The sequence below is a fragment of the Oryx dammah genome, unplaced genomic scaffold (genome assembly GCF_014754425.2).
Source record: "Oryx dammah isolate SB20612 unplaced genomic scaffold, SCBI_Odam_1.1 HiC_scaffold_1, whole genome shotgun sequence".
Taxonomy (NCBI): domain Eukaryota; kingdom Metazoa; phylum Chordata; class Mammalia; order Artiodactyla; family Bovidae; genus Oryx; species Oryx dammah.
Window position 1 is genome coordinate 74,167,652 of NW_024070185.1, and position 26,067 is coordinate 74,193,718.

General features: G+C 40.7%; 1 protein-coding gene across 4 annotated transcripts in view; it reads left to right on the forward strand.

Moving 5' to 3' along the window:
• Positions 1-11,466: 11,466 nt before the first annotated feature.
• The window catches only part of LOC120866348 (ubiquitin-associated protein 1), a 65,940-nt gene continuing 51,339 nt past the window's right edge, over positions 11,467-26,067 (forward strand). For 2 of the 4 annotated variants that reach the window (XM_040244034.1, XM_040244060.1), the window contains exon 1: positions 11,709-12,214. The gene's annotated coding sequence lies outside the window, so the exon portion shown is untranslated. The other 2 variants (XM_040244027.1, XM_040244052.1) reach the window with 2 other exon arrangements.

Sequence of the window (26,067 nt, forward strand, 5' to 3'; positions counted from 1 at the left end):
TTCACCTTAACTAGTGTCTGGCTTTGTTTATCTTTGACAATATATTTAACTAGACTTATGGTGTGCTGGATCATTGAAAAAGCAAGAGAGTTCCAGAAAAACATCTATTTCTGCTTTATTGACTATGCCAAAGCCTTTGACTGTGTGGATCACAATAAACTGTGGAAAATTCTGAAAGAGGTGAGAATACCAGACCACCTGACCTGCCTCTTGAGAAACCTATATGCAGGTCAGAAATCAACAGTTAGAACTGGACATGGAACAACAGACTGGTTCCAAATAGGGAAAGGAGTATGTCAAGGCTGTATATTGTCACCCTGCTTATTTAACTTATATGCAGAATATATCATGAAAAACACTGGTCTGGAAGAAGCACAAGCTGGATTCAAGATTGCCGGGAGAAATATCAATAACTTCAGATATGCAGATGACACCACCCTTATGGCAGAAAGTGAAGAGGAGCTAAAGAGCCTCTTGATGAAAGTGAAAGAAGAGAGTGAAAAAGTTGGCTTAAAGCTCAACATTCAGAAAACGAAGATCATGGCATCCGGTCCCATCACTTCATGGGAGATAGATGGGGAAACAGTGTCAGACTTTATTTTTGGGGGCCCCAGAATCACTGCAGAAGCAACAGTTAGAACTGGTGATTGTAGCCATGAAATTAAAAGACACTTACTCCTTGTAGGGAAAGTTATGGCCAACCTAGATAGCATATTCCAAAGCAGAGACATTACTTTGCCAGCAAAGGTCCATCTTGTCAAGGCTATTGTCTTTCCAATGGTCATGTATGGATGTGAGAGTTGGACTGTGAAGAAAGCTGAGCGCCGAAGAATTGATGCTTTTGAACTGTGGTGTTGGAGAAGACTCTGAGAGTCCCTTGGACTGCAAGGAGATCCAACCAGTCCATTCTGAAGGAGATCAGCCCTGGATGTTCTTTGAAAGGAATGATGCTAAAGCTGAAACTCCAGTACTTTGGCCACCTCATGTGAAGAGTTGACTCACTGGAAAAGACTCTGATGCTGGGAGGGATTGGGGGCAGGAGGAGAAGGGGACGACAGAGGATGAGATGGCTGGATGGCATCACTGACTCGATGGATGTGAGTTTGAGTGAACTCCAGGAGTTGGTGACGGACAGGGATGCCTGGCGTGCTGTGATTCATGGGGTCGCAAAGAGTAGGACACAACTGAGCGACTGAACTGAACTGAACTAATGGTGTGTGAGCATGCCTGTGCATGCTTAGGTGTGTCTGACTCTTTGCAACCCCATGGACTGTAGCTCACCAGGCTATTCATAAGCATGAAATCCCATTTTAGAGTTTGCCTTCTTGGCTCACTCCTGGCCCAGATCCCTGTCAGTCAGGTTTTCCAAGAAGCAGAGATTTGAATCCTGAAAGTTTATTGTAGAGAACTTTCAGGTTCATTGTGGGAAGGTGAAGAAAGCAAGGGTGGGCAGAAGAAGTTATGGCGTGAAAGGCATTCACAAAAGAGCTTCGGGCTATTCCAGGCAGAGCACTGGAGTTAGGATGAACCTGCAGAATTGTCTCTATTTGGAGCCAAGATAACTGGGCCTTTATGCCCTTGTGTCAATCAGTCTTTGAGTGTGGGCTGCCCTGGGGAAAAAGGCATGATTTGAAATGAACCTCAAGTAAGGTTACCTGGGGAGCTTAACTGCAAATGATCAGTCATTAACACTCCTAGCAGCTGGGGGAATGAACACTTTACTTTTGAAGAGTGGAGATATGAGGGAGCTACCACGACAGTCCTAAAATATGCTTCCCATTGTTTGAACCATTTACAACAGGAAAGTATTCATGCATTTGTCTAATAAAAAATGTTCAGAAGCATTTTCAAATAAGCAAACAAAAAGAAATAAGAAATTACCCATAGTCTTTCCTCTGACTTAATGACTAAATATTTTGGCATATGTGCTTTCAGAATTTCAGATTCAAAATTATATTGTGCATGTATATATCATGTCACAAAAATGAGACCATATTGTAGACATTGTTGGTAGTTCTTTTTTAACTTAGTAATGTTTTAGAATAATCTTCTCATATTTACATTCTCTGGAACATCCTTTTTTTAGAACAGTTTTAGGTTTACAGAAACAAATTGAGTAGATAGTGCAGAGTTCCCATATTCCTCCAGCTCCACTGCAGTTTCCCCTACAATTAACATACTGCGTTAGTGTGGTACATCTGTTACAATTAGTGAACCAGTATTGAAGCACTATAATTGGCTAAAGTCTGTGGTTTACATTAAGGTTCACTTTGTATAGTTCTGCAGATTTTGACAAATGCATGTTATGTGTTCACCATTACAGTATCATACAGATACAGCCCTAAAAATGTCATGTATTTCACCTACTCATTCTCCTTCTTCAAACCTTGGCAACCACTGATCTTACTGTGTCAATAATTTTGTCTTTTATAACGTCCTTTTTGATGGCTGCATAACATTGTCTCATATGGATTTATCCAACCACCCCTTTACTATGGGACACTGATTCTGTTATATTTATGTTACATTCTGTTCCATTAATGACTAGAATGCTGATGATAAACCTTGGATTTACGCAGCAGCAAATCAAATTTTGCTGACCTTGGGCACACAATTAATTCGCTTGCTGAGAAACTCATACTTAACTCTTACTGCTGTTTCATTATTTTTGGGCAAAGGAGCCTTTTAGATCTCACACACTGTCTTGGAAACCAAGGAAAACATCTGGCATTCACTCTGATGGGAGAACCAAAGCAAAGCTGTAAACACCATCTGCCAATTTTGCCTTCCAAAGGAGCCTTTCCGAATTTCCAGGGTTTCTCTTTGCCAACTCCTTGTCACAGCTAGCACCAGAAACAAATGAAATCATTGAGGTTTCTAATGATGTTCCGGGCCAGGAGGCCGGGGTCCCAGAGCTTCCTGCTCCACAGGTGTACATCCTTATAGGCTACCTCTGTGCATGTGTGCTAAGTCGCTTCGGTATTGTCAGATTCTTTGTGATCCTATGGACTGTAGATCCCTATGGACTGTCAGGCTCCTCTGTTCATGAGATTCCCCAGGCAAGAATACTCTAGTGGGTTGCCATGTCTGCCTCCAGGGGATCTTCTCAACACAAGAATTGAACCCATATCTCCTGTGGCTCCTGCATTGCAGGTGGATTCTTTACCACGGAGCCACCTATGAAGCCCCGCTCTCCATAGGTGTCTCCTTAAGCCAGGCAGCTGTGCATGGATGTTCACTTTGTTCTCTGTTTGAAAGTGCCTGGCTGAGGGTCCAGAGAGCTAAAATTCAGCTGCATTCAGCCTGCCAAATTGTAAACCCTGGCACTGCATCCACTCAGAGAGGGTGTCTTTTTCTATCTTACACAAGGCACAGTTTAGTGGCCGGCCTTGCCCTTGAGCTTGCTGCAATTAACTGTACGGTAGTTGTCTGTTTACATGTTTGTCTTCCTCCAAAAAAAATTTTTTTTTTTTTTTTTGCCACATGGCTTAGTTCCACAACCAGGGATTGAACGTGAGCCCTGGCAATGTAAGCACCAAGTCCTCACCACTGGGCCACCAACCTGGTCTTTTTTTTCCTTTGGCTATGCTGGCTCTTCGTTGCTGCGCTTGGACTTTCTCTAGTTGAGATGAGCAGGAGCTACTCTCTAATTGGTGTGTGAGCTTCTCATTGAGGTGGCTTCTCTTGTCGCAGAGCACAGGCTCTAGAGCTTAGACTCGGTTGTGGCACACAGGTTCAGTTGCCCCACGGCATGTGGAATCTTACTGGCCCAGGGACTGAAGCCACATCTCCTCTCCTGCATTGGCAGGTAGAGTCTCAACCACTGGACCACCAAGAAAGCCCTTGTTGTTGCTGTTTAGTTGCTGAGTTATGTCCAACTCTTTGCAACCCTATGGACTGTAGTCTGCCAGGTTCCTCTGTCCCTGGAATTTCCCAGGCAAAAATATTGGAGTGGGTTGCCATTTCCTTTTCTAGGGTCTCCCCACCCAGGGATCGAACCCACAACTCCTGCACTGGCAGGAAGGTTCTTTACCACTGAGACACCTGGGAGGCCCCAGAAAAGCCCTACTATTTACTTTTATTCTTTCACAGAAAGACTCTTCCCTTGCCTTCTGTTGTTTTCTCCTATTTTTCATATCCATCTCTCTCACTGATTTCTTGAACTACACAATAACTTTTTGAAATTGGTCATAACATTGTAATTTCCAAGCCAATTCTCTGTTTTCTCCTGAAAACTGCATTTCCAAGCTCCTTTGCTGACTGGATACTAGCTAGATTCATTCACTGCCAGTGAGGCACTGGCAGAAAAGGGGGAAGGGAGAAGTCCCGGTGATTCTTCCTCTCTCTTGTAACTGTGGAAGTATTTCCCAGCAGGGCCTGCCATCCTCTGTAATACATGATTTCTACTTCCCTTCCTTGCTTGGTTCCATGTCCTGCTGCCCATCTTCCTTCAGCTAAGTCCTGCCCCCTCCAGAGCCACTGCTGATACCTCTAGAGCCACTGTTGGCACGTGGGATCTTCATCGTGGCATGTTTTTTGTTGTGGTGCATGGTCTTAGTTGCCCTGAAGCATGTGAGATCATAGTTCCTTGAACAGGAATCAAACTTACATTCCTTGCATTGGAAGAAGGACCCTTAACCAGGGAATTCCCTCCTTTCAGTTTTTAATCTAGGCATTTAATACCTATCCATATATAGTTTTATTTTACAAAAATGAATACAATATGCATTATTCTGCAATTTGCTTTTTTAATTCCACAATGTATTGTGATAGTCACTGCCAAATTGCTCTACAAAAAGTTTTCACCAATTTGTATTGTCATTATATAAATTGTATATACTTCTCCTCCTGCCTTCAATCTTTTCCAGCATGAGGGTCTTTTCTAATGAGTCGGCTCTTCACATCAGGTGGCCAAAGTATTGGAGCTTGGGCTTCAGCATCAGTCCTTCCAATGAATATTCAGGATTGATTTCCTTTAGGATTGCCTGGTTTGATCTCCATGCAGTCCAAGAGACTCTCAAGAGTCTTCTCCAACTCCACAGTTCAAAAGCATCAATTCTTCGGCGCTCAGTGTACATCATTATCTGTACAACTCTCTAATTTCCTTACTTAACCGTCTTTAGAGCATCTTTATAGACTCATGGCTCCTGGCACATAGTAGGACTTTGTCAATGTTGGATGGCTAAATGAATGAAAGAGTGTAGAGCTGCTTGTATGTCTTTCCAGTCTCTTCTCTTAAATACCCCAAATCCTAGTGTATGAAGGGAGAGAGAAATAAGAGGAAACGCAGGAGGAATGCAAACTTGGTGTTGCTTGTCTAGAGTGCTCCTTCTAAGGCACCAGATGTGCTGGCACTGGGAGTGAACACAGGATAGGAAAAGGAGAGGACTGGCACCTTGTTCACCATCTTCTGACCCCAGGCGAGTTACCACTGGAATCCACACCTGGAAACTAACAAGTATGAGTCTCTCCTAGGAAGATTAAGAACTATTTGTTTTTCTAGAAAACTTCCCCACTTTCTTTCCATTTCTTTTTAAAAAATATTCTTTTAAATTAAAAATTAAAGTTTAGTTGATTTATGATGTTCTGTTAATTTCTTCTGTATGGGAAAGTGATTCAGTTTTTTATATATGGTTCTTCCAGTAGCCATGTATGGATGTGAGAGTTGAATGGTAAAGAAAGCTGAGAGCCGAAGAATTGATGCTTTTGAACTGTGGTGTTGGAGAAGACTCTTGAGAGTCCCTTGGACTGCAAGGAGATCCAACCAGTCCATTCTGAAGGAGATCAGCCCTGAGTGTTCTTTGAAAGGAATGATGCTAAAGCTGAAACTCCAGTACTTTGGCCACCTCATGCGAAGAGTTGACTCATTGGAAAAGACTCTGATGCTGGGAGGGATTAGGGGCAGGAAGAGAAGAGGACGACAGAGGATGAGATGGCTGGATGGCATCACCGACTTGATGGACATGGGTTTGGGTAAACTCCGGGAGTTGGTGATGAACAGGGAGGCCTGGAGTGCTGTGATTCATGGGGTCGCAAAGAGTCGGACACGACTGAGCGACTGAGCTGAACTGAACTGATATGTATATATATACATATATATATATATACATTCTTTTCTTGTTAATATCCTTTTTCACTATGGTTTATCATAGTAAACTGAATGCAGTTCTCTATGCTTTTCCATTTCTTTTTTAAAAAAGATTTATTATTTGTTGATTTTGGCTATGCGGGGTCTTCTTTGGTGTGTGAAGTTTTTCTCTAGTTTGGGCAAGTTGGGGCTACTCTCCAATTGTGATGTGCAGGCTTCTCATCGCAGTGGCTTCTCTTTGCAGAGCACAGGCTCTAGGTGTGTGGGGTTCAGTAGTTGTGGCGTAAGGGCTTAAGCTGCCCCACAGCATGTGGGGTCTTCCTGGGCTAGGGATCAAACCTGTGCCCCCGCATTGGCAGGTGGATTCTTCTTTTCTTATAAATACTTTTTATTTGTTTGTTTATTTTTGACTGTGCTGGATCTTTGCTGCTGTCAGGCTTTTCTCTAGTTGAGGCAAGTGGGGGCCACTCTTCGTTGCAGTGGGAGGGCTTTTCACTGGGGTTAGTTCTCTGGTTTGGAGCACAGGCTGTAGGGTGAGCCGGCTTCAGTAGCTGCTGCACGTGGGCTCAGTAGTTGCAGCTTGCAGGGCTCTAGAGCACAGACTCAATAGTTGTAGCACACGAACTTAGTTGTTCCAAGGCCTGTGGGATCTTCCTGGACCAGGAATCAAACCCATGTTTCCTGGTTGTCAGGCGGATTCTTTACCATTGCACCACCACAGAAATCCCATTTTTCCATTTCTTAAGGATGAGTTGCCTCCATGGAGGCTGGGGGGACATGGCAGGCTGGCTCAGGAGTAGGTGGTCACCAACTTGTGTGCGCGCTAAGTCTCTTCAGTCGTGTCGTACTCCTCGTGACCCTATGGACTGTAACCCTCCAGGCTCCTCTGTCCACGGGATTCTCCAGGCAAGACTATTGGAATACGTTGTCATACCCTCCTTCAGGGGATCTTCCCAATCCTGGGACTGAAACCACAGTTCTTATGTCTCCTGCATTGACAGGCAGGTTCTTTACCACTAGCACCACCTGGGAAGCCCCAGTTAGCTACTTGGTCCCCACTTAAAGCAAGAAGATAGAGAAGAAAAATTACTAGATCAGGAGACCAAGGCTGATGAGAAAGCCCCTGTCTGATGGAGGAGGTTTGTCTCTGATCTCAGAGAGTCGTACTCTGAGAGGAGAGGCACACGCCCAGTCCTCCAGAGGGTTTTCCTTCCTAATCCTCCATAGCACCATGGTCTTCTCATTCCTTTTCTACTTCTTGCTACTACCTTTGCATGTCTCTGCTTTATCTCCCCATGCCCTATTTGTTAGTGTTCCAAAGGGTCCCAGTCCCAGAAATTTTAATTAATCTCATTTTCCATTCTTCTAGCCATACATGCAAATTTGACTCAGGTCAAAAACTTTAAAAGTCATCCTTGAGTCTTCTGATTTTCTCACACTGTGCATCTAATCTGTGAGCAAATTCTTACAACTTTACCTTTAAAATGTACCCAGAACCTGACCATTTCTTATCACTTTCACTGCTATTGCCTGTCAGTCTACAGCACTATTTCCTGCCTGGGCTACTGCAATAACCTCTAAGTGGTCTTTCTTCTTTGCTTGTCCTTCTTTGGTTTACGCTCAGTCTTGTCACTAGAGTATCCTGATAAAAATTTTGATCATTTTCCTTCTCTGCTCAAAATTTTCCAATGGCTTTCAGCTTACTTAAAAAGCCAAAGTCCATAAAATGATCTACAAATCCCTATGTGATTTAGCCCCCTGTTACCTCTCTGCTTTCAGCTCCCATTATTGTCTTCATTGCTCACTCCATGCCAGCCACACTGGGTTGCTTATTGTTCCTAGAACATAGAAGGTGAGCTTTCATCTCAGGCCTTTGTACTTGATCCCTTGGCCTGGCATTTTGTCCTCCTAGGTATCTGCCTAACTCATTTCCTCACTTCCTTCAGGTCTTTTCTCAGATGCCATCTTTCCCTGGCCATCTTTTATACATTTCAATCCTGGATATTTTCTATCCCCTTTCCCTGCTTTATTCTTTGTAACAACTGTAACCATTATTATTATTATTTTCCTCTAAAATGTAAGATTTGTGAGAGCAGGGGTTTTTTTTGGGGGGGGTGGGTGGGTGCAGCAGGAGGTCTTTTTATATACTGCTGTATCACCAGTGCATAGAACAATGCCTGGCATACTGCAGCCATTCAATAAATACTTGCTGGATAAATGAATGAAAAATTCATTTGTTTAAGGAGTACCACTATTCTATACCTATGTGCTCCTTACCTCCTTCCTGATTTTCAAGCTCACATTTCCTTCTGAGTGTCTGTCCAGAAAATCTGCCATCATCCTAATCTCAGTTTGGCCAGCTACACTCATTGTTATTTCCCTTGGTACTTCAGTAAAAGTTAGGTCTTACTTCTGTTAATAAGACACCCCCAGAACTTGGCTCTTTCCTCTTCATGATTGCTCCTCCCATATAGAAGGTCTCTAAATCTTGTGAGTCTATTTCCCAAGTCTTATTCCAATTGATCTAGTCTTCATTCCCACTGTCTCTGTTTTAGTCCAGGTGTAAGTATTCAACTCAATGTAGAAGTCTACCAGACTTCCTTGGTGGTCTAGAGGTTAAGAATCTACCTTCCAACACAGGGGACAAGGATTCAATTCCTGGTCAGGGAACTAAGATCCCCCAAGGCAAATGGCAACTAAGACTGGGCAACTGCTGAGCCCGTATGCCACACAGAAAGATCCTGTATTCTGTAACTAAGACCTGAAGCAACCAAAATGAATAAATAAATATTTGGGCTTCTTAGGTGGCTCAATGGTAAAGAATCCATCTGCTAATGCAGGAGACACAGGAGACTCGGGTTTGAGCCATAGGTTGATAAGATCCCCTAGGGGAGGAAATGGCAACCCACTCCAGTAATTTTGCTTGGAAAATGCTATGGACAGAGGAGTCTGGAGGCTACAGTCCATGGGACTGCAAAAGAGTTGGACACGATTGAGCATGCAGGCACACAAAGAAGTCTACCTGGTAGTCTCCAATCCATTTTATTCACTGCTACCATGGCATCCGGTCCCATTACTTCATGGGAAATAGATGGGAAAACAGTGGAAACAGTGTCAGACTTTATTTTGGGGGTTCCAAAATCACTGCAGATGGTGATTGTAGCCATGAAATTAAAAGACGCTTACTCCTTGGAAGGAAAGTTATGACCAACCTAGATAGCATATTCAAAAGCAGAGACATTACTTTGCCAACAAAGGTCTGTCTAGTCAAGGCTATGGTTTTTCCAGCGGTCATGTATAGATGTGAGAGTTGGACTGTGAAGAAAGCTGAGCGCTGAAGAATTGATGCATTTGAACTGTGGTGTTGGAGAAGACTCTTGAGAGTCCCTTGGACTGCAAGGAGATCCAACCAGTCAATTCTAAAGGATATCAGCCCTGGATGTTCTTTGGAAGGAATGATGCTAAAGCTGAAACTCCAGTACTTTGGTCACCTCATGCGAAGAGTTGACTCATTGGAAAAGACCCTGATGCTGGGAGGGATTGGGGGCAGGAGGAGAAGGGGACAACAGAGGATGAGATGGCTGGATGGCATCACCGACTCGATGGACGTGAGTCTGAGTGAACTCCGGGAGTTGGTGATGGACAGGGAGGCCTGGCGTGCTGCGATTCATGGGGTCGCAAAGAGTCGGACACGACTGAGGGACTGAACTGAACTGAGCCATTTAAATTCTCCTGTTGAGGAGATTTGCTCAGATCACTGCTCTCTCCACAAACCTTCTGTGGCTGTGTTTGAATTAAGCAGGTAAGTTGTCCAGAACTGATGATTTCCTACTCTCTGTTCATTTTGACTGCCCCTCTTCTGGAATACCCACCTTCTCTCAATAAAACTGCTGCACTCTTCAAAATACAATTACCTGCTCTGGAGTTCTAGAAAATAGGGCTAGAGAATTAGATACCAGAATGTATACATTCTTTACCTGTAGAATCAAGAAATTGTAGAGATGTAAATCTTTCCTAATCCTTTAGCTAAAACTCATTTTTTTCCGAGAGCAACTGAAGCCACCATCACTCTTTTTCTAGAGTTACTGTTTATGCTTCTATTTCTCCCACCAGCTAGGAACTTTTTGGAACAAAGATTTATCTCATTCAGTTGTGAACATCCAGGCACCTGATTCTAGGAAACAGAAGGAAGTAAAGGTTTGGGATTGGATTACCTGGTTTAAATCCATTGAATGTCAGAATTGGAGGGAGATGTATTAGAGGTCACCTTTCAACCCATTCATTTTGTTGCTGAAATTTGTCCTCTGTTCACTAGTGCCTAAAAGAAACACGGAGACAGAGTTCTGGGTGAAATAGAAAATAACAGCTTTATTGCTTTGCCAGGCAAAAGGGGAACAGTGGGCTTATGCCCTCAAGATTGTGTGTCCTACCCCTGGTGGGGGTAGTAAGGAGTTTTATAGCTTCTAAGAAGTGGGGTGTGGTCAGCTTGTGGGCATTCTTATGATTGGATGGTGGTGAGGTAATTAAAAGCTTTTGGTTCCAACTTGTTTGGGGTCTATGTGCTTTCCTGTGTGCTTAGACACTTCAGTTGTGTCTGACTCTCTGAGACCCCACGGACTATGGCCTGCCAGGCTCCTCTATCCATGGGATTCTCCAGGCAAGAATACTGGAGTGGGTTGCCATTTCCTTCTCGCTTGCCTATAATTAACTTCTTCCACTTGGTGGTGGTGGTGGTGTGGGGCGAGGGGCAGGGGTAGGGGCTTCAGTATCTGCAAGACAGCTTAAATGACATAGCTCAGAATATTTTCTATAGTCCTTGAGGAAGAAATAAAGGTCCTCAACTTCGTTTAATGGCTAAAGTATTAGTTTGTAATGCTTGTTTTCTTTTTTTCTGTATTTTTTCGACTTGTCTGATTAAATTTATTCCTTGACTAAATTTTTCTACAGACAAGAGGCAGGAGGAGGACATGGGGGGAGGTCTGTTCTGAAAAGGCCTTATAGGATCCTGATCCCTTACAATTTATAAATTGGGAAAGTGAGGCCCAGAAAGGGTAGGACTTTGTACCAAGTCCATGACTCAGGATCTGAAGCCAGACATTCTGATTTCTAAGTAGGTCCCCTTGGAAAGCCTTTGTGCTTCTCTTTGAGATTCAGGGATCGCGGGCTTCCTCCTGGGAGGCTCTTCCAACCCCTACGTACTACCCTGTCGGTGACCCCCGCAGCTTTCCTCCAACCCTCCAGTCAGCCGGGTTCACTTGTTCCAATTGCAACCCTCCAGGTACCAGCAGATGTTCGCTCCTGGGGGAAATTAGCTACGTCACCATGACTCCTCCCATTGGCTCGAGGGGTGGGGCGCGACGGCACGACGTCAGACGCCCAAAGGGGAGGAGCAGTGAGGGGAAGGAGGAGGGAAGTGGGACTTCAACATGGCGGCTGTGGTACTGGCGGTGACTACGGTGACGGTCTGGCCCGGGGCGGGCAGAGTTGGAGGTGGTAGTGTTCGCTCTTCCTAGGGGCCGTCAGGAGCTCAGCAGGGACCGAGCCAGGGAGGCCGGTCGGCGGCAGCACCTTTCGGCTTCTGGCACGGCGGCTGCAGCATTCAGGTGAGGGGGCCTCTCGCTGGGGGAGGGAAGAGAGGGGCGGAGTTGGGAGTGGGAGCCGGTACCGGGAGACGGATGGGGGAGGGACAGGGAGGAAGCTGGAGACGGAGTGGAAAGAAGGAGCTGCAGCTCAGGGGGTGTGAGGGCCAAGGGGCCAGAGATGGGTGACTTGGGAAGGATTCTGGGAGAAGGGACGGGATGAGGGGACCAGCATTGAAGGGGCGGAGGGCAGATGGGATGCGGAAAAATAAGTGAGTTCGGATTAAGGGGACTAATGTTCTGCTGGAAAATAGGCGCAGTACGTAGCTGTCTGGAACGAGAGCTCGGTGGGAAATAGAGGATGTCGGGGAGAGAGAGGGACCTAGGTTTTAGTAAAGGTGAGTGATGGGGAGTTGAGAGAGAGCTGCGGACTTGAGATACAGATTTAGTTTTCTCTGAGGCGATGAGATTAGGGGGAAAGGGAGGAGACCAGACTCGGGGCGAGTGATCTTTGGGGATATATTCGACATTGCCTGGTCTTCTCCAGGTATGTTAGTCTTGCTGCTTTTGTTTCTTGGTTAGAGACTTATCTGTCCAGTCCACCTGGACTTCAGAAACACTTCCTAATCTTTCTTGTGAAACATGAAGTTATAGTTCATTTATTTGATCTCTTAATAGTGATCTCTGACCTTTGTGTTGTCTTCACATGTTTAAAGTGTGGCTGGCCATAAAAATACATTTTATATTAAAGTGAGATAAAATTTTCAGAGTTTTTAGATCCATGGAGTGTTGCAAAAACATATTTGGTAGTTTAGTTATCTGTTTAGTAGCTTTTGTTCTAACTCCACTTAATAGGGCTTCTTTCCTCAGTTCTAATTATTAGTGTTTTAGGATTTGGGTAGATTTGATGGATTTTTCTCTTTAGAATTTTTCCCGATTTGATGATAAGAAAAACAGGGCACTTAGTCTTTAGTGATATCCAGTTCGTTCTTGTAAGTGTCCCAAACTGAAAGTTAAACTGAAAGTTTCTGTATTATTTTGTAGCAAAGAATGTAAAATGTCCGAGGTCTAAAATAATTCCTTTGTCTACATTAACCTACTTTATAAAGTAGGATTTTTTTGGTGTGTTTTTATAGTAGGCTTTTATAAATTAAAGTTTTGTTTCTAATCCATCCTATTCATTCTGTGACTTATTCAATGTTTATTACTGCCTACTTTGTGTTGCATTAATAAGTCATTATAATTATGGAAATGGGAAAATTAATGTTTCTCTAGTGAGACTCTATCACTGTACAGCTTCATTGGAAGAAACTGTTTTTTTTGGAAATGAAAACTATGGAAGAAAATTATGTAAATATAAGAACTTCCTAAATTTTTACATTGTGTAGTATTTGACTCAATATTTCATCATGACATACTTTTTTTTTTTATCATGACATATTTTTTGTATATCTGAAAGCTTTTCTTTTTCTTTTGAAGAAGGCAGTATCCTGATATGATTGTATTACGTCTGTGATGAGTTCTCATTAGTAGTTGTTAGTTCCCATTTCTTAGGTTGGCAAATATCACTTTATCTTGTGCTACTTTTCTTTGATATCTCGACTATAGTAAGGTATTTAAAATGAGGATTCCTGAAGTTTAATTCAAATTTCTCTGAATTTTTTCACCATTATAAATGTTATCTTCATTACTGTAGAGTGTAGTTGTCAGTACTATACATTTTTCCTGTTATTTAATTATATTGTTGAATGTTTTGAGGTTTTTTCCATATGTAGATTATTTTAAGCATAACCATATTTTCCACAGACTAACCAAAACCAAAAACAAGCTACTATCTGGTCATCATTACAGGTAATTTTCTTCAGATAGCCTTTCTCAAGAAATGCAAAAGTTAGCATTACTGCAGTACTGTAAGTATTAGGGCTTCCCTGGTGGCCCATTGGTCAAGAACCTGCCTGCCAGTGCAGGAGGCTCGGGTTTGATCCCTGGGTGGGGTAGATTCCCTGGAGAAGAAAATGGCAACCCACCCCAGTATTCTTGCCTGGGAAATCCCGTGGACAGAGGAACCTAAAGAGCTACAGTCCAGGAGGTTGCAAAAGGATCGGACACAGCTTAGTGACTAAACAACCACCTCCACCATTAAGTATTAAATAAGCTTCTTAGAATCAAGAAAACCTTGAATTGAAGCTTAAAATCAATTGGATTTAGTTTCCCACATAGCATGAGAATCCTTATTTCTGTGCCATGAAGATAACTGAAAATCTGTCCTCTTTTCCAGAATCTAATTTCTTATAGGAAAAGAGCCTTTCAGTTAGAGAAAGATGTAATCAGGGTGTTGCTTTTCTTAGCACACAATGTCTTGTAGTATTTGAAAATAATTTGAATGTAAGAATATTATTTTCCTATGAATTGAGAGTTAACATTTCAGATTTTAAAAATTTTAGATGAGAGCTAGATTTACAAAGGGATAGGTGCTAACACTGGGTCTATATTAATGAGCTTAGGCATCGTTAAACACTTTACATCATCTCACTTTTATTCATATGATTTGTTTGGGTAGGCAAAGATAGCCTTGCTTTTTAGGTATTGAGGAAACTGAGGATCAGAAAAGTTAAGTAACTTAAACTAAGGAACTGCTCTAAATTCGTCCAGTTTCAGTGCCCTTACTCTGTCTGTTAGCTCAGACAATAAAGCGTCTGCCTGCAATGTAGGAGACCTGGGTTCAATCCCTGGGTCGGGAAGATCCCCTGGAGAAGGAAATGCCAATCCACTCCAGTCCTCTTGCCTGGAAAATTCCATGGATGGAGGAGCCTGGTAGGCTACAGTTCATGGGATCGCAGAGTCGGACACGACTGAGCTACTTCAGTGAACTTCACTGACTCTATCATAGTTACATCATTTTGCCCCTCTTACATGGTCACAGGGCCACTCCAATTCCTATGAAGTAAATTTAAACTATAAGTATGAGTTTTAAAAGTAATGTCATTTTAAACTGCTTGTTCTAATTGAAATAGCGTAACTGGAATGACAAATAGTTCATTACAGTTTAAGTCGCTTAAGATGTCATCAGTTCTAGGAGGAAATAAATACCTGAATATTTTGTACTTAACAAAATGAACTGTGTAAACTGGATAAAGGACTAAAAGTTTTTATGATTGTAATTGCTGAGTCAGGTTAGACCTGGTTCATCAAGGGCCAAAATTTGTATTTGGCAGTAATCCACTTGTGTTCTCAGAATTTTGGATTGGTCATTGTCAGTTGCTTAATGCTTACTAAACACTTCCAGTGTTTGACTCACTGAGTTGGTATATGGTATTTGTGAATCTTGTGGTTTACTGAGTCAAGAGCCAGCAGTGTGTGTGTGTTTTGGTTGCTTCACTTCCTCCCCAGTACTTGATATTGTCAGACTTTTAAATTTTTTTCTAATCTTTTGGGTTTGAAAGAGTATCTACCGTGTTTTATTAGCGTTTCCTGAAGTTGAGCATCTTTTTTGTATGTTCATTAGCCATTTGTATCTTTGTGATATGTATGTTCAAGTTCTCTGCCTATTTTTGAGTCGTCTTTTTTTCTGATTGATTTTTGAGAGTTTTTAATGTATTTTGTATACTAATTATTTGTTAATTTATGGTTTGCAAATATTCTCTCCCAGTTTTTAACTTGTCTTACCATCTCTTCATAGTCTTTTGATGAGAAAAGCTCATGGTTTTAATGAACTGAATGAACTTTTCAGACTTTTATGCTTTTTGTATCGTATTTAGGAAATCCTCTTCTGCTAGGCATGTTATTTTAATAAGTACCAAAGTTTATGTGTCATGTGGCATCTAATCTAACATTTAATACCAATATTTGCTTGATGAGGAAGGCCAGCTTCTCAGGAGTTGTGCTCGTATTGTATTTGGAGTTTTAAGAACCAGAGGGTTTTTTAAAAATTATTTTTTATTTAAAAAATATTTTTTTATTTGGCTGTGTGTATGGCATGGAGGATTAGTTCTCTGAATGGGGATTGAACCCATGCCTCATCCAGTGGAAGCTTGGTATCCTAACTGCTGGACCGAAAGGGAAATCCCAGGCCAGAGGGTTTTAAAAGGATTTTAAAAGCACAACCTGAATTGTACACATAGGTTATATATATTTCCCCAAGCTGGGAAACTTAACAGGTTTGTGAATGACGTATACATTTTATTGGGATTCCTAGGTGGCGCTTGTGGTAAAGAACCTGCCTGCCAGTGCAGTAGATGTAAGAGAGTTGGGTTTAGTTCCTGGGTTGGGGAGATCCCTTGGAGGAGAGCATAGCAACCCCCTCCAGTATTCTTGCCTGGAGAATCCCCTTGGACAGAGGAGCCTGTCAGGCTACAATCCGTAGGGTCGCAAAGAGTCGGACACGACTGAAGCAACTTAGTGAACACATACGTTTTACTAAATGTTAACCATGTGGTTTGACAGTGAGAGAGTTTTCTTGTGTGAACAATTGATAATGAGTCACTTATTCTGAGCAGTAGGATTTCTACTAAAATATGTTCATAAAGATTTTTTGATGTCTAGTCTGTCTAGTGTTGGGTTTTATCAAGAATAATTGTGAACTGTCAAAGGGCTGATTCGGAAGCATTTTGGAAGAGTATTTTTGTCTTTATTTTCAAGTAATATAGTATATAATTAGGTGGAATGTAATTACATGATTAAATAAAAAGAAATATGTCCATTTTCACAGTTAATGAGTTATTTATGTGGGGGGTATTTTTTGGGGAGGTGGGATTAGTATCATATGTTTATGGTATTTAAATTTAGTTAGATACTTTTAAAAGAATGAAATAACTCTTAGTACTGGAGAAACTATTTAAAGTTATGATTTATGATGGGAAATTCCCTGGTGGTCCAGTGGTTACGACTCTGTGCTTTCACTGCTGAGGGCTCAGATTCAATCCCGGTCAGGAAACTTAAGATCTTTCAGGCCGTGCCGCATGACCAGAAAAAAGTTATGATGAAAATTGCAAATCAGGTAGAAAATATGTGATGGAGGATATAGTTGTTCTTTTTTTTTTTTTTAACTCTCTGCCCAGTTCTTTAGGCTGTGTCTCCTATCCATATTAAACTCTTACCTGTTAGGTTATTTTTATTAAAATCTTGAGGGATTTGAATTTCTCTTTTGTGTATTAAAACCTCGTAAAAACTTTTGTTCTTTTCATAAGAAGGAACTGTTCTTCTAGGGAATTGGATGTCCTTATCCTGGCAAAGATCACGTTGAAATATAAAACATCCACCAGGCTTTAATTATACTGCAAATACTGTATAGTGTTATACAGTACACCTTTGATATTTGTGAAAGTTATTTTCCTAGATTTTTGAGAGTCCTTGCATAAATACCATACTTTAGAATGTCCCTCATAGTTTATAGAAAAGTATAATACAAAATTTTTAGTTACCGTCAGGTTTAATGGGTAAATAGATAAAAACAAACTTAAAGATTGTGATGCTAAATTCCATCTTTGGCTACCTTTAATTCTCAGTCTCTTACTGTTTGTTGGGATAAGCTTGATGGCCTGTCCCTAACCTTTATTAACCTTTATTAATTTATTAATAAATTAACTTTTGTTAATCCTTTGGAAACTCAAGGTCAGACTGGCTTTGCTTGTTTTGTGCTGCATCTCATCATCATGGTCTTAGTCCCAGGCAGAGTTCATATCCTCTTTCTCATTTCTTCCTTCACTTGGTAAGAATGAAATCTTCCTAATCCTAATACCTTCCTGTAGTTGGGAGTGTTAACATTTCCTTTTAGAGTTCATTGGGGAAGGATATGGGCAGTAGCTTCCTTTTTCCCTCCTTCTGGTAGATTATACCTTATTCCACGCCATGTATGATAAATGATTCTTTTCTGTGAGCGGAATTCAAAGTCCAATGTTGGATTACAAATTATTATGTGGAGTGGATTTTAGAGCTTCCTGGGTAGCTCAGTTGGTAAAGAATCCGCCTGCCATGTAGGAGACCCCTGTTCGATTCCTGGTTTGGGAAGATCCATTGGAAAAGGGAAAGACTAAACACTCCAATATTCTGGCCTGGAGAATTCCATGGACTATAGTCCATGGGGTGGCAAAGAATGGGACATGACTGAGTGACTTTCACTTTCACTTCACGTTCACGTGGAGTGGGTTTTAGGGGTAGCTAGTGAAATCTCAAAGAATTCCGTCAAAGGTTATTCTATTTCCAAGTGATAAAAACAATAGGAAACCAACTTGTTCTGAAATACTTCAAAATCACTGAAGGTCTTGAATTGTTTATTGATTGTTTATTGTTATTCATTCAAATGTCCCATCCATTTTCTAAAACAGGAAATTCCACCTAGTTCTTATAATTTAATAGGGAATCTAACTTTATCCTTGTAGTAGGTAGTTTTTATAATAATATTTCACTTACCTGGCTTATTCAGAGATCTCAGCATTTTATATAAGCGGAATTTAAAGATAATGGAACATTTCTTCTTTGAAAGCCCATATTAAAATTATTGGAAGATTATTAAATGAGTCTTTTATAAATGTAATTATATAATGCAGCCAGTAATAGTGTATGACTTACTCTATAATAATATAGGTCTTACTCCAAATGTCTCTAGGAAGCTATACATTTTGAGTTATGTTTTAAAAAAAGATGGTTTTGGTCTGTATGTATTGCTGACAGAATTCAGTGAAAGAGTACATGTTACGGTAACAGGCTTATTTTATTTAGTGGGTAAGAAATTATATTTAGGCAGAATTCTAGTTTGAACTGTTCTTGATCAGTCCAATATGATAGCCACATAGATAGTGGATATATAAAACATTTTTATCATTGTGAAAAGTTCTTTTAAACTGTTCTCAATCCTTGTTAAATTTTATTGTTCATGTAGATCACCTGGAGATTGTGGTAAAATGTAGATTCTGATTCAGTAGTTCTGGGTAGGTTTATGATTGTGCATTTTTAAAGAAATTCTCAGGTTATGTTGATGGCCCAAGGATCATACTTTGCATAGTAAACTTTGGAATTTACTATAATGTGAGGTTGATTTGGGACTTTTTATGAGATTTAAAAATTTTTTAATTTATTATAAGCTTTTTAATTAGTGTCTTTTGCCTGGAGAGATTATATTGCAATGGTCAGAACTGTAGAGTGAGTTTAAAGGTCTAAAGTTGTAGTTCCAAGTTTCCTTTTTAAAAACTAACCATCTCTTTCAGACTTGAACTTTTTAGTTTGTGAAACGAGAATAGGAATACTTGCTTATATCTCATAGAATGTAAGGTTTGCATAAGATGATGTATGTGATGGTATTTTCAAAACTAAGTAAGACTTCAACATATAGTTTTGAAAATTATGTAAAGTTTCTAACATGTGCTTCAATACAAGCATAATACCTTTTCACTGTCAGCTAATATCCTTATTCTCTAAAGGTAATATACTACATTTTATCCAGTGAGTCTCAGTAAGTTTAATTTATTCTTTTATGTTTAATGTTTGTCTTTTTGGATTTTTCTTTTAATAGTCTATCTGTTTGTTTAATTTTTGGCTGTGCTGGGTCTTCGTTGTTGTGCGTGGACTTTTCTCTGGTTGTGGCTAGTGGGGGCTGCTCCTTAATTGTGGTGCGAGGGCTTTTTGTTGCAGTGACTTCTCCTGTTGTAGAGCACAGGCTTCGGTAGTTGTGGCACATGGGCTTAGTTGCCTCATGGCATGTGCAATTTTCCCAGACCAGGGATTGAACCTGCATCCCCTGCATTGGCAGGCGGTTCCCAACGTGGACCACCAGAGAACGTCCCCCATTAGAATTAATTTCAAGGAGATGTTTTGTCCTGTTATAGCTGCCACTTAGAGAAGTGTGTATGTGTTTGTGTGTGTGTGTGTTCAGTCGCTAAGTCACATCTGACTCTTTGTGACCTCATGGACTATAGCACACCAGGCCTCCCTGTCCTTCACCATTTCCTTAAGTTTGATCAAGTTCATGTCCATTGCATTGGTGATGCCATCCAGCCACCTCATCCTCTGGCATCCTTTTCTACTGCCCTCAATCTTTCCCAGCATCAGGGACTTTTCCAGTGAGTCGGCTCTTTTTATCAGGTGGCCAAGTATTGGAGCTTCAGCTTCAGCATCAGTTGTTCCATTTCTCATGTCTGTATATGACTACTGGAAGAACTATAGCTTTGACTATATGAACCTTTGTGGGCAAAGTACTTAGAGAAGTATCAGGCAGTAATAGTAGGTACACCTTAAACAGATGTTAAATGAATGAGACAGATAAGTCTGAGAAATTAATTGCCTTTTGTTGTGACCAGGCAGGGATATTTTTTTAAATCAAGAGAAGTTGATTGGGAACCAGCTTTAAGCGGGGAACAAAGGGTCGGGAAGATTCCCTGGAGAAGGAAATGATTCCCCACTCCACTTTTTGCCTGGAGAATCCCAAGAACAGAGGAGCATGGTAGGCTACAGTCCATGACGTTGTGAAAAGTCAGACATGACTAACACACACACACAAAAGTAATTATATAGCTAGTTTTTCCATTGGGGGGAAAAATTAAAGCCAAATAACATACCTCTTCACTTTAGAATTCTGTTTGCATATTCCTGTGTTTTCTTACTGTGCTCTTTTGACTCATTTTAGTTAACTGTGTACAATTTCTTGTGGGTTTCCTTTTAACAAGATTTAACAACATTTTTGCTGTCTGATTTATTTTCAGAAATATTTTAGAGTTAAATTATAGTCATTTTACACTAGAATGTTATATAACTTTTTAAAAAGAGGACATTTTTCTTCATACATACACTACTGTTAACCATGCCCAACCATCTATGGTAAACAATGTTTCTTTTTTTTTTTTCTTTGGCCAGGCCACACAGCTTGTGGGATCTTAGTTCCCTGACCAGGGATTTCACCATGGCAGTGAAAGTGCTGAGTCCCAACCACTGGAGCCCCAGGGAACTCCCAACAATAATTTCATATTATCATATTATGTCAGTACTTACTCACATTTCCTCACTTGTCCCCTAAATGTCTTTTATGAGTTCACAGTGCAATTCTGACACTACCTAGAATTAGGTTAATGGGCTTCCCTGGTGGCACAGTGGTAAAGAATCCCCCTGCTAATGCAGGAGATGTGGGTTTGATCCCTGGGTTGGGAAGATCCCTTGGTGGAGGTAATGGCAACCTGCTCTAGTATTCTTGCCAGAAAGTCCCAGGAACAGAGGAGCCTGGCAGGCTACAGTCCAGAGGGTTGCAGAGTCGGACATGACTGAGGGACTAAGCACGCACACATGCACACAGGTTAAAGGCATAGTCATTCAGAAGACTGGCCAGATATCAGCCACAAGCTCAAGGGTTCCCAGAACATCTTGAAACAACTGGCTACAAATTTAGAGGTTCCCACACAGCCCTCAGGTTAGATAATTTGCTACAATGCCTTACAGAACTCAGAAAAGTGCTATATTTATAATTACAGACTTGTTATAGCAAAAAGTATACAAATCAGAACTAGTCAGAAGATGCCATAGGGTGAAACCTGGGAAGGTCAGAAACATGAAAATACTCTCCTGGTGGAAGCAGGATGTGTCACCCTCCTGACACATCATTGTGTCACCAGATTCAGAGAATATTGTTAACCAGAGAAGCTCAGCAGAGTTTGTGTCCAGATTTCATTTTATTGACTTATTACATAGGCATGATTCATTGGCCACAAGGTTAAATTTGATCTCCAGCCCTCCTCTTCCCCTCCCTCAAGGTTGAACATATTACATGGCTTAAAATCTTTACCTTCTAATCACATGATTTGTCTTTCTGGTATGGTCATCCTCTGTCCTAAGTCATCTTGTTAACATAAACATCCAAGTATGGTCTAGGGGCCCACCCAGAAAAACAAAGACTTTTGTATCACTTGGGAAATTCCAAGGATTTAGAGGATACCTCCAAGAAAAAGGGGCTTCCCTTGTGGTTCAGCTGGTAAAGAATCCGCCTGCAATGCTGGAGATGTGGGTTCGATCCCTGGATTGGGAGGATCCCTTGCAGAAAGGAGAGGCTGCCCACTCCAGTGTTCTGGCCTGGAGAACACTGGATGGGGTCGTCGAGAGTTGGACACTACTGAGCGACTTACACTTTCACTTCCCAGAACCAGAGACAAACGCTAACCAAATTCTTTATTGTACAAAATGGTTTGTTCAGTTCTAGGTCCAATAAAACCACTTAAAAAATATCTTAGGCTTCCTTTTCATTTTTTCAGTATTATGGGAATTTAAAAGTGTACCAGAGAGCAAGGAGAAAGTGTAATGAACTCCCATGTGCCCATTGCCCAGCTTGCACAGAGATCAACATTTGATCTTTTTCAAGCCTTTTCTCCTCCCTTTTTTGGGGATTGGGAAGTGCCTGAAATATTTTAAAGCAAATCTCAAACTTTCCTATAAATACATTATAATGTGTTTCTAACTGATAAAACTGTTAACTTTCTTTAAAAAATATAATTATGCTATTATCTAACAATTATTAGTAATTCCTTAATATAATGTAATAACCATCCTATATGAAAATTTCTCTTATTGTCTTAGAACTGTCACTTTACAGATAGTTTGTTCCATTCACAACTCAGGTCAGGTCCATACTTATCACTTATTTGGTTTTCAGGTCTGTTAACTTCTTCTGTGATATGGTAATTATCACCTTTTCATTGGAGAAACCAGGCCATTTGTCCTGAAGGTATTCCAAATTTAGGATTTGTCTGTGTGTTCTTGTGTTGTCTTTTTTGCTTGCTCCTCTCATTCTTGTAAAGAAAGGGTTCGAAGCTTGATTTAATTCATGTTTCTGTTGTTTGGTTGGGGGTAGCAGCCATCATAGAAGTGGTGCTGTGTCCTTTTTTTTACATCCCATCAGGAGGTACGTAATGAATGGTTGTCCCACTTTTTGTGATTCTAGTTATGTTCAGATGGTGTCAGCCCCATCCTTCTATTATAAAGCTCCCTGTTAATCTTTACCTAATAATTTACATTCCATTGATGATACTTACTTGAATCAATTATATAATTAGAAGTTATGAACTTGTATCATCACGCTGTTTTTTTCACATTTATGTTTATGAGGTGCCTTTCTTCTATGAAGAAGAGCTTTCCCTCATCAGCAGGGTTACCCTGAAGTGTAGTTCTACTGGAAAAGAATGAGGACTGCTTAATCTTTTCTTTTAATTACCAATTTCAAAGTTGGTATAATAGTTATCTCTTAAGAGTAGTAGGTTATTTGTGGTTTGTTTTTTTTCTGATAGTTTTCTATGGATCTTTGAATATCATCATAGACTTGTGGCTTTATAATGTGTGTTTAAAACAACTATAGTCATTATTTTTGATGCACAAGTTTTTAAGAATTTGGTAGCCTTTTGATATCACCTGTAAATCTTTGGAAATTTTCTTATATTCATGTACAACAAATGGCCCAGGTTTATCTTATAAGTTCTTTATCCATATCTGAAAGCAACCATTTCTCAGTGCAGACATACAAGATGGCCATCAGGCACGTGAAAAGATGCTCAACATTACTAATCATCAGGGAAATGCAAATCAAAACCACAGTGAAATGTTACCTCACACCTCTCAGGATGGCTATTATCAAAAAGTCAACAAATAACAAGTGTTGGCAACGATGTGGAGAAAATGGAGCCCTCATGCACTGTTGGTAGGAATATAAATTGTTGCAGCCACTATGGAAAACAGTGTAGAGATTCCCCCCAAAATTAAAAATTGAACTACCATCAGTTCAATTGCTCAGTCGTGTCCGACTCTTTGCGACCCCATGAGTCGCAGCACGCCAGGCCTCCCTGTCCATCACCAACTCCTGGAGTTCACTCAAACTCACGGCCATCGAGTAGGTGATGCCATCCAGCCATCTCATCCTCTGTTGTCCCCTTCTCCTCCTGCCCCCAATCCCTCCCAGCATCAGAGTCTTTTCCAATGAGTCAGCTCTTCGCATGAGGTGGCCAAAGTACTGGAGTTTCAGCTTTAGCATCATTCCTTCCAAAGAAATCCCAGGGTTGATCTCCTTCAGAATGAACTGGTTGGATCTCCTTGCAGTCCAAGGGACTCTCAAGAGTCTTCTCCAACACCACAGTTCAAATGCATCAATTCTTCTGTGCTCAGTTTTCTTTGGATGCCCAACTCTCACATCCACACATAACTACTAGAAAAACCATAGCCTTGACAAGATGGACCTTTGTTGGCAAAGTAATGTCTCTGCTTTTGAATATGCTGTCTAGGTTGGTCATAACTTTCTTTCCAAGGAGTAAGCGTCTTTTAATTTCATGGCTGCAGTCACCATCTGCAGTGATTTTGGAGCCCCCCAAAATAAAATCAGCCACTGTTTCCACGGTTTCTCCATCTATTTCCCATGAAGTGACGGGACCGGATACTATGATCTTAGTTTTCTGAATGTTGAGCTTTAAGCCAGCTTTTTCACTCTCCTCTTTCACTTTCATCTAGAAGCTCTTTTGTTCTTCCTCACTTTCTGCCATAAGGGTGGTGTCATCTGCATATCTGAGGTTATTGATATTTCTCCCAGTAATCTTGATTCCAGCTTGTGTTTCTTCCAGCCCAGCGTTTCTCATGATGTACTCTGCATATAAGTTAAATAAGCAGGGTGACAATATATAGCCTTGATGTATTCCTTTTCCTATTTGGAACCAGTCTGTTGTTCCATGTCCAGTTCTAACTGTTACTTCCTGACCTGCATACAGATTTCTCAAGAGGCAGGTTAAGTGGTCTGGTATTCCCATCTCTTTCAGAATTTTCCACAGTTTCTTGTGATCCATACAGTCAAAGGCTTTGGTATAGTCAATAAAGCAGAAATAGATGTTTTTCTGGAACTCTCTTGCTTTTTCCATGATCCAGCGGATGTTGGCAATTTGATCTCTGGTTCCTCTGCCTTTTCTAAAACCAGCTTGAACATTTGGATGTTCACAGTTCACATATTGCTGAAGTCTGGCTTGGAGAATTTTGAGCATTATTTTACCAGCGTGTGAGATGAGTGCAATTGTGCAGTAGTTTGAGCATTCTTTGGCATTGCCTTTCTTTGGGATTGGAATGAAAACTGACCTTTTCTAGTCCTGTGGCCACTGTTGAGTTTTCTGTGCTGATAAACATTTAAAATTATATTTCATGCATTTGAGAGTTATTCTCTTAGCAGTGTCTTTTGAGAAGTTTTCAATTTTAATGGTGTATTTTTTCATTTATGATTCGTGCTGTGGTGGTATATCGAAGATGTTACCTAATCACAGGTTGGAAAGATTTTCTATGTTCTCTTCTAGACGTTGTATGGTTTCAGATTTTACAAAGTCTGTGATCCATTTTTAGTTAATTTTTTAATATGTGGTGTGAGGTATGAATGGAAGGTTTTTTTTTTTTTTTTTACAATATAGATATCTCTTTGTTCCAGCACCTTTTGTTGAAAAGATTACCTTTTCTCTATTGAATTGCTCTTACACCTTAAAAATATTTCGTCTGTGTGTATGAGGATCTGATTTTGGATTCTGTTCTGTTCTTTTGATCTACTTATCTGTCTGTATGCCATCATACTATCTTGATAACTGTAGCTGTATAATTCTGAAATCAGGAAGTTTCCCAGTGTTGTTTTGGCTGTTCAGGCCTTTCACATTTTTCTGTGAATTTTAGAATTAGCTTGTTAGACTATCTACAGAAAACATGTTAGTGTTTTGTTTGCCATTGTATTGAATCTACAGATCAATTTGGGGAGAGTCAGTGCCCTAAAGATACTGAGTTAGAACCTGTGAACATGATATATCTGTCTCTCCATTTATTTAGGTCTTTACTGTAGATTGATAATTTGTGTATGCTGATATTTGTATGTTGAAACCTAATCCTCAATGTGGTGATATTTGGAGATTGGGTTTTTGGAAGATAATTAGGTCATGAGGAGGAACGCTCAGGAATGGGATTAGTACCCTTATAAAAGAGGTCCCTTACCCGCTTCCGTGGCCATGTGAGGTTATAGCAAAAAAAACAGCTATCAACGAACCAGGAAGCAGTCTGTAACCAGACACCAAATCTGCTTTTGCCTAGATCTTGAACTTCCAAAGCTTTGAGAACTGTGAAAAATGCATTCCTGTTTTTTTAAGCCACCCAGTCTAAAGTATTTTGTTACAGCAACTTGAACAGACTGAGATAGTCTTAAGTTTCTCTCAGCAGTGCTTTATAGTTTTCAGTGTTCGGGTCTTAGACATTTTTTTTGTCAGATATATTCCACAGTATTTCATAACTTTGAGTGCTCTTGTACACGGTTGTCTTGAGGAGGCCTTACAGATAGCTGAGAAAAGAAGAGAAGCTAAAGGCAAAGGAGAAAAGGGAAGATACACCCATTTGAATGCAGAGTTCTAGAGAATAGCAAGGAGAGATAAGAAAGCC